The 12,022-nt window shown below is 49.5% G+C and overlaps 1 long non-coding RNA gene across 1 annotated transcript; it reads left to right on the plus strand.

The window, feature by feature from the left end:
* Nucleotides 1–224: 224 nt before the first annotated feature.
* LOC105236205 lies at nt 225–12,022 on the plus strand. Its single transcript, XR_854647.3, has 3 exons — nt 225–760; nt 7,241–7,635; nt 10,797–12,022. It is a non-coding gene; the product is annotated as an uncharacterized LOC105236205 (long non-coding RNA).

A 12,022-nucleotide genomic window follows, 5' to 3' on the forward strand; every position in this document is an offset into this window, starting at 1 on the left:
CATATTGCCACGGAGTGAAAAGTAGGGCTTGGGATTCAGGAAGATCTGGGTCTTCTTAGAAGTTAGGTTGGGAGAGTCACCCAACCCTCTGAGCCACCACTATCTCAGCTGTCACATGAACGATAGTTCCTGCCACCCGGGATGATGGCGGAGCTCCCGTGCCATGATGAGTGTCATGTGACAGGTGCTCAGGAAACACCAGAGGCTTCCCTTGTCCACACTCAGTTATAACAGCAGCAAACACTAACCCTCGCTAGCAGCCTCCTGGAGGCCGAGGGAGATAGAGGCACTTTGGAGAAATTTGAGGCCACGCCAGATCAGCCCCGTGGATTAACGTCACCCCCCGTGCACAGGAATTCGATCTTGCTTCTGCAGGCAGAGCAGATGGGAAAAGGAGGAAAGGAGATAGTCAAGGATACTCAGCATGAGTATCCGGCTCAGTCCAGCACGTCTTTTGAATGGGAGATAGTCTAGGGACGGAGCCTTCTGGTCCAGTCGGAACAGAACCTCACACCCATCCCAGCTCTGTCACCCAGCAGCTGTGTGCCCTCGGAAATGCCACCCTCCTCCTGCACCTGCCTTCTCACCTGCAAAATGGACATGGCCATCCTTACCTCATAAAAGGGCTGCAAGAATTTAATACAATACCACGAGGGTAAAGTGCTTGGCCTAGAAGCCAGTTACTAGGAGCTCACACAGTGACAGCTGGCGTGATCGCTGAGTGGTTCGGGACGGGCCAGGTGCTGAGAAGCCGAGACGGGTGAGTACGGACATGGTCTCCTCCTTCCTGGGGTTTATGATAAAGAGCTAACATGTCAAGTTGGGGAGAACTTAAGGAACAAATATCAAGGAGGGAGTGACAAAGTGGCTTTGTGCAAAGTGGCTAGCAGGACAGATTTTCTAAGAAAAGAAAAGGAGAAAAGCACGGGATTGACTTCAGACTGAAATGAAATGTGCATGGACATCTTTTTATTTTCTCATTTAAAAAATCTCTTGTTAGCTAATACTAGATGCATTCTCATCTAACTGTCAGAGCAGTTCACTTGGGAGGCCATCGTCCTTCCCATCCTACAGAATAGAGAGGGAACATGGGCTCAAGGAAACCACGAGACTTACCCAGAGTCACACAGAAACTCTGAGGGGGGGTTTTAGGGAAGATGGAGCATTTGTTGCTATCTTTTCGTTTCTCTGACAATTTTTTTCCATTGAGGTGAAATTCACATGATATAAAAAGTAAAGATTTTATTTAAAATGTACAATTCAGGGCCTCTGGGTGGCTCAGCAGGTTAAAACTCTGCCTTCGGCTCAGGTCGAGATCCCACGGTCCTGAGATCGAGTCCTGCATTGGGCTCCCAGCTCAGCGGGGAGTCTGCTTCTCCCTCTCCCTCTGCCCCTCCCCCCTGCTTGCACACACATGCTCGCTCTCTCTCTCTCCAATAAGTAAATAAAAAAATGTACAGTTCAGGGACATTTACTACATTCACAGTGTTGTGAAACCACCACCTCTGTCTAGTTCCAAAACAGCTTTACTACCCAAACTGAAATCTCCTACCCAGCGAGCAGTCACTCCTTATTTCTTCCTCCCCTTGTTCCTGGCCATCACCAATCGGGATTCTGTTGGTATGGATTTACCCGTTCTAGATACTTCTTATAAATGGAATCGAGCTTCTGCTTAGCTTACTGTTATCAGGAATCTTCCATGTAGCAGCAGGTGTCAGAAGCTCATGCTTTTTGTGACCGTCTGAGACTCCATTGTATGTGTCAGCCCCGATTTGTTGACCCATTCATCCACTGACCGATATTCAAGTTGTTTTTGCTGTTTGGTTCTTGTGAACAAGGCCACTCTACATAGTCACGGACAAGATTTGGTTTAAATACTTGCTTTGGAGCATACACAGAGGAGCAGAATTGCTGGGTCCTATGCCAATTCCACGTCTGACTTGTTGAGGATCTCCCCAACTCTTTTCCACAACGGCCAAACCATCTCCCATTCCCAGCAGCAATGGCCAAGGGGTCCGGGTTCTCCACATCCCTGCCAACACCTGCCACTTTCCTTCTTCTAAGTTTTTATCATCATCCTGACAGGTGTAACGTGGTTTTCCACTGTGATTCTGACTTGCATTTTCCAGATGCCTGATGGCCCTGAGCACATCTTCATTTGCTCCTTTGCCATGTGTGTACCTTTTTAAGAGAAATATCTATTCATATCCTTTGTTCGTTTTCTAATTGAGTTGCTTGTCTTTTTGTGTGTATTACATTGTAAAAATTCTTTCTGTATTTTGGATACCGGACTTCTCAGATATATGGTTTGCAAATATTTCCCCCAATCTGCAGGCTGTCTTTTCACTTTGTTGATAATGTCCTTTCATGCATAGTTTTGTATTTGGAAGAAGTCCAGTTTCTATGTTTTCTTTTCTGGCTGGTGCTGGGGGTGTCCTCTGGCTGATAGTAAAGCCCCAGTCCTCTGGCGGGCAGTCAGGCTCTGTCCTGCTACACGCGGGCAGCCTTTGGAGGGGCAGCAAGAGGCACTTGTACTTGAGGGGAAATGAACCAGATCAGGCGGCAGTAGGAAGCCACCAGTGAGCGAAGCTCTGTAAAGGACAGTTCAAGGTCAGGGGTAGGGGTCTGGTAGCAATTTCTTCCCTGTCCATCCTGCTGGCCTGGAAGATGGGGCTTAGTTCTAATGGCCTGAAGGGCTGGGCAGCAGGAGGGGCTTGGAAAGACCCCACCCTGACAGGAGGGGGGACCTTCAAACCTTCAAACAGAGCAAGGAAGGAGGGGCGGCAATCAAGTGGGGAGTTGGTGACAGCAAAGGAGGGGAAGGGCATGAGAAGAAGAAGGGAAAAGAGGGACATCCAGGCTGGGACAGGGTGAGAACAGATGTTGGAGAAGAAACTGCTTTTCCAAACTCTCAAGCACAGAGCCAACACCCCACCACGGGCACTCTCAGGCTCCAGCCTGTGGCCCCCAGGGGTGCCCCGAGGGTACTTGGAGTGAGAGCTGGCCTTGAGAATAGTTTCAGACTCAATACATGTACATGTGTGCTGGGTCTCTTTACACGTTACCTCATTTAGTCCTTCCAGCCTTTCTGCAGGATCTTTATTTTCCTTACTTCATACATGAAGAAAGGGAGATTCTCAGAGCCAAACTAGTTTGCCAAAGACCCCATTACAGACAAGGAACCAACCAAATTTGGACCCTTGTATCCTGCTCCCTAGCCTGGCGTCTCCTTCTCCCATGACTCAGCTACAAACAGATTTGCAAAGCGACCCTACATGAATCTTGGAGGTCAAAGTCAGGGTCAGCTGTGTGTGGGATGTGGTGCAGGGAGGCTCGCTACTTGGAGCGTGGTCTATCCACCAGCAACATCTGCACCCCGGGGAGCTGGTTAGAGATGCAGGGTCTCAGGCCCTGCCCCAGACCTGCGGGATTAGAATCTGCACTTTTAACAAGCCCTTTGGGTGATCTGTATGTACATAAGAGTTCGGGAAACATCTGTCTAGGGTTACGGCTTCAGATTTCAAGAGGAATTTTCACCATTAGCAAGAAGGAGAGCTGGAGTCATCATCATGACGGTCCAACCACAGACAGCTCCAAGCTTCTCAAAATATTATCTGACCAGAAAAGCTTATAACCGCTTTGCTTATCAGCCAACAGCTGACCTCAGAACCTCTGGCAAGACAAAACGTTCTGCTCCCCCAGTGAGATCAATATTACATTTCTGGTGATGTACTTATCTCATTACCACTGCTGACGTATGTTATGTAAAACTGTCCCTCTCGTTCCCGCTGTCTTTGGTTTCTTTGAATTTCTGACATACCTTGATCCTAGAGCACCTGGAAGCTTATGCACGAACCCGGATGTGTCTCCCTCGAAATCCCCGGGGCCCCCGTGGTGGCCTTGGCTCCTGCCCTCGTCTCAGAGATAAGACAGCTGGGTCCCACCGCCAATTCTCTAGGCGATGTCGGGATCCAGCACTGGCTGAGTCCTTACTGTCTTCTGTTCTTTGAGGATTTTCTGGACTTGACTGAGGTCCTTTCGGACCTTCTTTCCCAACACTGCTGGGCTCAGAGACTGCTAGGAAACAAGAGGCACCTGGCTCAGAATATATGCAAGTAGTGCTAAGCAGAATCTTCCTCCCTTCTCCATGATGGGGTTGGGACTGGGGAAGGCTGGCTGCTCAGGACCCAGGGTGTGACCCATGGAGTCAGCTAAGGAAGGTAGAGGTTGGGAGAGAACAGCGCTGAAAACCCTGGGCTCGAGGGGCAGACAGAACAGAGATGGGATCCGGCTCTACCTCTGATTTGCTGGGTGACTTAGGGTCAATTACTTACCCACTCTGAGTTTCCCTGGCCTTGTGGATAAAATGGGGATGATCCCAACCTCTGGAGGTTAAATTAAATAAATGTAAAAAAATACCGCATGCCAGGCCTGTCACATACAGACACTCAATAAAAGGGAGCTTGTATTTTGACTACAGAGTAAGTCATTGAGGGATAGAGCTTCCCACAAATGTCATGAATCCTCCAATTTTCAGAACACAAACACACACGCACAATCCCGTTTTCCTGCCTAAAATTCAATGAAGGATAACTGAAAAATTAAAAGGTAAATGGCTCCTTCAGATACTTATCTTTTTATTTAAATTCAATTAGCAACATATAGCACATCATTAGTTTCAGATGTAGTGTTCAATAATTCATCAGTTGCCTATAACACCCAGTGCTCATCACATCACGTACGCTCCTTAATGCAATACTTAGAGACCCACGGGCCAAATCTACCCATGGCTGCAGTTTTAAAACCCACAGACCAAGAATATATTTTATACTCTGAGAAAAGTTTGCTGACCTGGATCAGAGAACTGTCCTGGGAACAGCCCCCTTATCAAGTGCTTACTATGCCGCCGGTAGCCTTCCCACATGACCTATTTACTCTTCCCAATGAATACACCCAGTGAGATACTCATCATTAGCCCATCTTACAGATGAGCAAACAGAGGCTTGGAAAGCATAAAGAATCGGACCAGCATCACAAAGCTCACGAGTGGCTACGCCGGGTATGAGTGTCCCTGCTCTAAACTAATCACTTTACTGCAAACCTTCTGAATTGGTTTGGCGAGAGTCAAAACCAAGAAAGGAAAATCCCCAAGGATCTACTCAACGGCCTGGAGTGGGGGAGATCCATGCTGGAGGCCCTGTCAGGGAGGCTGAAGTCAGCTAAGTCAGGAGTGACAAAGGCCTGGGTCCACATAGGAGAGACCCGTTAGGCTGCCACCACCTACAGTTCTACAGGTCGTGCACTGCACAAAGAAGATGAGCAGAGACTGAAATCCAGCCCATCCCCTTCCGGCCAAATGTGTTTCCTGGTGCAAGATTGCATCTGTCCAAAGCAAGTGGGAGTTTTCTCACCAAGAGATCACCTGTTCCCAGAGCTGTGGGGCCGCAGCCAGCCAGCAGGGGCCCCTCTCTCTGATTGCATAGAGACTCCACGGAAGCTAGCAATGTCCTGACTGTGTCTGAGGATTTGGAGGGAGCCAGGCCTGAGTGGTCTTGGGGACAGAGGGGTCTTCACCTTTAAAGCACAGAGAAAGAAAAAAGCAAATGTCACCCACCCCTGAAATTTACAGATGGGGGGTGTCTTGCTCCCGGAAGCCGACTGACTTGCCCAGTGGAGGTGACTTGTTAGTGGGGTGATTTGGGGTAGAACCGAGCCTCAGGTTTGGCGGTCTCTGAGGGTGACTCTCAAAATGCAGCCGTTAGGACAAGGGGAGCAGGGGGTGAGGCTACAGGATAGGGCCATGTCCTTATAACTTCTTGGCAAAGCAAGTTCTTTATAAATGGTCATCCTATTATTGACAACCATATTCAGTACGTAACTGGTAGAAAAAAATCGTTGCAAAAGCAGCAATAAATTGGGGCGATTTCCTAGTTAACGTCTATTTTCCAATAGCGTGTTACATTTCAAAGTCTTTTTTCATCGCTGTCAGTTAGGACCTAGGGGTAACGTATGCTGGGGGAAGGGGAAGGAGGAGATATTTGCTTCCAGAATGCCAAGACGGGGCTGTCTTGGTGCCGTGTGCTGGCATTCCCCTGCACAGGTGCCTGGCGTGTACAAGGTCATCAAGCTTTACGTGGAAGGTCAGTGCCCTCTCCGGAAGTCGTTCCCTATAAAAAGGGCAAATGTCCCTTCGCAAGTCTCTCCGCCACAGGCCATCCACAGGTCTCATCTGATTTCAGCCTCATGCTACGCCTGTGAAGGCTGATTAACGGGTTTACAGAGCAGGGAGCTCCAGGCCACCACCTGTCAGTACAAACTCACACTGTCTCCTGGCCGGGCCCCTTCTTCACCTGAACGTGGTTCCTTCGCGCTACATCAGATGACCTGGGATCGTCTGTCAAGTGTGGTCACCACGGAGACGGCGTGGTGCGTCCTGTCTGGCCCCTGGCCCTGCTTACCCTGCACGTCCTGCTAATTGCGGTGGATGCCTTTGTGCGCTGATGTATTGAACAACAGGCCCGCTGTGGGGACGGCAGTGTGGCCTCTCTCTGGAGAGCGTCCGGGCCCCACTTGTCCTGTGCCGGCCCCCTCCTCGGCGGGGGGAGCTTGGGCACATCCCTCCCGGGGTGTGAAATGTTCCATTGCAAACCCAGGCTCAGTAGTCACCAAACTATTTTAAAACCCTGCTGGAAGGAGGGGCAGGTCCGCTCTTTCCATGCTACTTGATATGGCTTCCTCTTAAACCTGGAAAATATAGCATATGTGTATGTGTGTGTGTGTGAGAGAGAGAGAGAGAGAGAGAGAATAGAAAGTAAACACCTCAAATTTCTTTTCTCTTGGAGCCTGTCTGCTTCCTTTTTCTCCTGTGTTGTGAGCCTGGGCAAAGGACAAAGACAAAGGTGTATTTGTTAAAAATGCTTCTGGAGTGGCTAATTTGTGCAGGGCTTCGGAAGAACTGGCATCATGAGCCCAGAAATGAGGGCAGAGCCGTGCACTCCTCATGACCGTCAGGCCTTTGCCTGTCCCCACTTCGGGTTCGTTGTGGGTGTTCGCGAAAAGCTGGTGGAACTGAGCTGAGCCCAGAAAAGCTAAAAGGTCATCCGTGTCAGCTGAGCTCCCCTGGAGATCCAGCCAGGCACACGCAGGTCTAACCCAGTCATATCCCAAGTCGTCACGGCATTCTTGCATGCGTGTTATGCACCCCAAAATATAATATTGCGTTGTTCACTCGTTTATCTAGCAGGGCATTTAGCCACGAAGTTCCTGTGCTCGTCAGAGACCGTGAGCAGCGCCAGGGCAGCGATGAAGAGGTGAACCCAGAAGCTTCCCCCTCACATGACCCGGGAGGAGGAGAGACACATACTGTGATAAATATAACAGAGTGTGCTCACTCCCAGGGCTCGTGCAAAGTGCGGGAGGGATACGTCAGCTGGGAGGCACCTGGTTCATGTTGCAAACTAATCTCAGCTCAAGTTCAGAAGTTCAGAAGGCGGAAGGGAAGAAAGTGGGCATTAGCGAAACTCCTCTGTGTTCCTGGACACGTCGCCCACACAATGCTTAACGTGCATCCTAGGACCCTTGTGAAGGAAGAGTTTCTCCCCCTCGGTCTGCAGATTAGGACACAGAGGCCCTGAGGTGAGCGGGACTTGTTCAAGGTCATAGAACTGGAATGTTGATCAGGGTTTGCACGGCAATTTCCCTGGCACCAGCAGAGGGCGGAGGGTGGGAAGGGGTCCGTAGGTCTGGGGAGGTTGGCTGGGTAGCACATTTCACAAAGAGTTTGCACATCGTCACATGGGCAAGATTGCAGTTGGCAACCCGGGGGGTGGGGGGCCACATCTGAGTCGAGCTGAGTCTTAACTAGTACTGAGTGAAGTGCACAGCATGGATTCTAGTAGAGCCAGAGGCCTAAACAGTGATCTCAATCCCGTGTCACTAGCTGTGTGACATGGGGTGAGTTACTTAACTTCTCTGAGCCTCGTTTGTCTCACCGGTGAAATAGAGATTATTCACACCAGCACTGATCTCCCGGGGCTGCTGGAGGGACAGAACGAGTGGCACACATTACCCTGTATCGAGCAGTGCCCAGAATGGCAGAAACACATAATATATGTTAACAGTTCTACGATAGACATCACGTAGCACAGTTTCTGGTACCTTCCGGCACTTAACAAATGATCGTCATTTTTATCTCGTGTTTTATCAAGATTATCCAATACCTTCAATGCTTCATTGACTTGTGTGTGTCATGATAGGTAAAGAAGGGAGTACTTGTCAACTACCGATGGCAACTTGGGGCAGGGGTATTGTTTCTAAAGTGGTAACAAAGCCCTTTTTTTGGTGACTGAGAAGTCAGGGAACAAGGAGAATGCACTTTCTTGACTCTCCATGAGTTTCCGTTTCCAGCTGTGTGGCCCTGACGTAAGGGGGTGCACAACCATGGACGGGCCACCCTGTGCAGGAGGCTCTCTCTCCGTGGTGGGTTCAGAGATGGTTAAGAGTTTCTTCCTCTAGAGCGTTGCTTGAAAAGTACCCCGATGTCACTGCAAAAGCTAAATATTTCTTTTGCCTCTACCATCCCCACATCGTGTAATCTTGGATGTGTGCCTTGCCTGTTCTGATCTGATCTTCATAACATCTTATTTAATAAATGAAAAAGCGATAGAAAAAGACCTGCCCCGAATTACAGAGACAATTAGCCTAAAGGTAAAACAGGAACAAGGAAAATACAGTAGACTGGGAGCTCCTGGCTGGGTCTGGAGTCAAGAGGATTCGACTGCTTTGCTGGGCAGGCGGATCGGACATCCCTGCCCTGCAGCACCCACCCCAGCTCCTCACAGCCTCCCCGCCAAGGAGTCCAACCTAGACCTTGGACCACTTTCCCCCCCCCCTCTGAAGGGCTCCAGCCCTTCCCACCATGACAAGCTTCCCTGTTGCTCCTGAGATGTGATTCCTGGAGCCTGGGCATGACCCGCATCCGTGGTCAGGGGACCTGTGAGGCCAGACTTCCGTGGGAGCCCGTGACCCTGCTCCCTTTCCTCTCCCTCGCCATCTCCCACAGACTGCCCCCTGGTGCAAAAGTTTCTGTGCCTCTGAGGGACAGTCCCTGAGATAGAACAATACCAAGTGGAGCCCCTGGGCATCACACCCTCCAGGATGTCCCTCCCTTCCCCATGTGCTTCCCCCTTTTCTCCCCAGCTTCTTTGAAATTCTTCTCTCTGGTAAAGTAATAACAAGGAAGCTTTTGCTTCCTCAGCCTTTGCTCAGTGGGATTCTAAGAGAAAGTAATTTCCCTCTCATTATTATTAATTAGGAGAGCTAAAAGGCAGGAAGAAGTGAGGAAGGAGGAGGCAGAGTGTGACAGGGAGAGGTGCCTTTGGCTGGAGGAGGGTATTAAAGAAGCATCATGAGCATTCCAGCAATTGGCAACAGTGCTGCAGTGGTTCAGTGCATGGACTTGACGGCCGACCATGGCTGACTGCCGGGGTTTGCATCCCTCTTGCACTAGTTACAAGCCTGTCACTGGGCAAGTCAATGAATCTTCTGTTTCCTCATCTGGAAAGTGCAGATGACAATGATTCCTACGTCATAGGGTTTCTGCAACTATTAAGTGTACTGATACTTGTCAAACCCCTAGCACAGTGTCTGATACATTTTAAGTATTATTTATGTGCTTAGTAAACATACAAGCCAACTAAGGACTCTCTGGTGACCTTGTAGGCGGGACTCTGAGGAAGTGAGTGAGTTTCTCCGGGCCACAGTTTCTTTAGCAATAAAATGAAAGGTTTGAATTAATAGAGGGCTTCTCCAGTTCTGAGCTTTCTGTCTTCTAAAGAGAACCTGGGCACTAATGTGAGTCCAGCACCGTTGCGGGTCAGGGATGGTCTTGAGCTCTTATATAAATGGTTGTAAGACTTATATGATGATTCCACCATTAATCCTCACAAGAGGTCTGTGAGGTTGTGGGGAGTTCCCTGAAGTTTATAGATGAGAAGGGGAAGGCTCGGGAAGGGCAAGTAACTCGTACATGGTTACAGAGTGAGCTATTCGGATCCTGTTCCAGGGACAAAGTAGGACTGTAGAGACCCTAAGCTTTGGAGCTCAAGATGTGACCACAGGGCTGGATGCATTTCCGGCAACTTACAGATTATTGAATAGTTGTTGTTCCGTGTGCTTGATGCTTCCTGCAGCTGCCCGGTGGCCTGGGCAGCCGTGGGACTGGTGGATTGCTGTGCGGGCTGTGACCCCGCGTCCCCTAAGGAACAGAGCCCATTTGGGTTAGAGCCCCCGTGTCTGTTTCTCTCTCTGCCGGATCACATTGGATCTGGCACAGGGTGGGTGCCTGGCATAGGCTGGCGTGTGGCTACGTCACCTTTCCCAGAAATTCGGGGTAGATGAAGGTTTGGTTCGGCTTTTTAAAATTTCTTTCAAGATGCTATCTGTCACATTACCTACCATCAGACACTTCATATTGTCTTAAACTGTTGCATAAAATTAACAAGCTAAGATTTCTTTCGTCACCTTCCTGGAAGAATGGCAATGGGAGAAACTCAGAGCCTTTGACTTCCTCTGTAGACTTCAAGGGGGTCAGGCTGAGACATGGGGTGGCAGGGGAGTGAGGAAGGGAGCCATGCACTCGGGCACCCTCCCCCTGCCTGGGGGTCTCATGTCTACGAAAGTCCAAACATTTCCCTTCAGTCCAAGCTCACAGCATTTGCTGTGAGTTTATTTTGATGTTGTCACACTGTCCCCAGAGAGTGGCACTGACATGTTTTCTTTTTGTCTTGGTATCACAGGACCAGATTCATTGCTCATGGGTATCAGAATCATCTCATTTTGACACCAAAACCTGGCATCTACAGATTCCAAGGAACGCATTTCTGCTCTTGGGGAAGCTCAGACAGCCTCTTGTGCTGGGGCCATCAGAACATGACAACTCATCTGCTCGGGGGAGATCACTTCCTATAAGGACATGGTAGTCTTGGACTGAGAGATCTGCAGGCAGATTCGTGGATGGGTGTACTGTTTGCTTTAGTGCATACATCTTCTTAAGCTTCTCCTATTAAGCACTGGAAACCCAGCAGGGAAAAAAGGAGGCAGTCTCTGCCCTCATTGTGCATTGTTTAAAGGGAAATGCAGAAATTGAACTAATGCTTCCCCCCCAACAACCAACTTCCAGCTGGGATTATTCCCTAATAGCCGGAAATAGGGAAGGGCTCATCAGAGAAGGATAGCGTGGTCTGGGGAAGAACAGCAGAGAAGGATAACATGGTCTGGGGAAGACCATGTGTGGTGAATGTTCCAGATCACCAGCTCTGGGTCAGGGACTAGGCTGGAGGAGCACAAACTGATGGAGGGACACACACCTTCCTGCAAGATGGTCACATCTGTTGAGAGCAAAAGGGAGATTATGTACAAAGTGCAATGGGCACTAGGGAAAGGGATTCAAGACCATGCCTGGTAAAGCCAGGGGCTGTTGCAGGGAAGACAGTATGCCATCTGAGGCTTGAAGTCAAGCAGTCAGTTCCAGCTGGACAAGATGGCAAGAAGGCAATACACAAAAATATGGAGGCATGAGAGAGCATAGAACACAGAGAATGCAATGGGAGTCTGGTACTTGGGAAGCAAAATACGATGAGGAGAGGAGAGAAGGAGCAGGATTTGGGATGGAGAGGCAGCCAAGGGCAGTCCAGGGTGGGGGGGTCTGCATGCCTTGCTGACGTGGTGTCACTTATATCCTTTAGATGAGGGAGGATCACAGAAGAACACTGTGAGTGGGTCAACGGGATGTCCAGGTAGTCCTGAGATGCTGTTCCTGGTGGTGTTCTCCTCCCCCTTCTGTTCCTTCTCCTCCTTCTCCTCCCCCCTCTCTCATTCTCCTCTTCCATCACCTCCTCCTCCTCCTTTCTCCTTTTTCAATTGACCCTTGCTGAATATACTGTAAAATTATGAGTTTAGTCCTTTGTCTTAACAAGAAGAGATTCTTGTGAACAACACAAATATATTTGCATATTTGTCCGAA

This window comes from Ailuropoda melanoleuca, chromosome 6 (genome assembly GCF_002007445.2).
Source record: "Ailuropoda melanoleuca isolate Jingjing chromosome 6, ASM200744v2, whole genome shotgun sequence".
NCBI classification, from domain to species: domain Eukaryota; kingdom Metazoa; phylum Chordata; class Mammalia; order Carnivora; family Ursidae; genus Ailuropoda; species Ailuropoda melanoleuca.